We start from the raw sequence: 784 nt of genomic DNA on the forward strand, positions 1-784 counted from the left end.
GATTATGAGAAGAAAATGATGAACATGCTACAAGATAGCACCTTTTACTTGAACATTAACAACAATCCTACTTCTACAATATCCAAAAGGATATCTACTCTAACTAATCTTGCTCTAAGTGAGGGACATATCACTACTCAAGAATACGATGACTTAAATCATTCACAGGGTAAGAGAGCATGCATTTATGGAGTACCCAAAATCCATAAAGATATAGAAAATCCATCATAAAGGCCCATAGTTTCTACAATTGGTATGGTAACGGAACCATTGTCTAAATTTATAGATACCCAGCTTCGCCCTTATGTCCCCTTAATCAAATCTTATGTACAAGACACAAGAGACATAATAAACAAGGTAGAACATCTAGCCTTCAACTGTAATACTGAAGTATTAGTAACTCTAGATATAGAGTGACTATACAGTAGCATCCCCCAAACTGAGGCTATTGAAGCAGTTGAACGGTTTATAGACACCAATAAAATACCCTGTTTTAAACCATTTACAACCGAATGTCTCCAAATCATACTCAAAGAGAACATCTTTGCCTTTGGTAGCCACCTCTTCCACCAGGTAAAGGGGGTGAGCATGGGAGCATCTCTGGCACCCTCAATAGCCAATATTTATATGGCTATGTGGGAATCTAAATTTATCCATAACGAAATTGCACCTTATTATGAGTCAATCGCCCACTTGTCCAGATATATTTATGATATCTTTTTTATCTGGACCGATGGGCACGACACGCTTGACAACTATTTACAATGGCTCAATTTAACTGATC

Source organism: Lissotriton vulgaris, chromosome 1_1 (genome assembly GCF_964263255.1).
Source record: "Lissotriton vulgaris chromosome 1_1, aLisVul1.2, whole genome shotgun sequence".
Lineage (NCBI taxonomy): Eukaryota > Metazoa > Chordata > Amphibia > Caudata > Salamandridae > Lissotriton > Lissotriton vulgaris.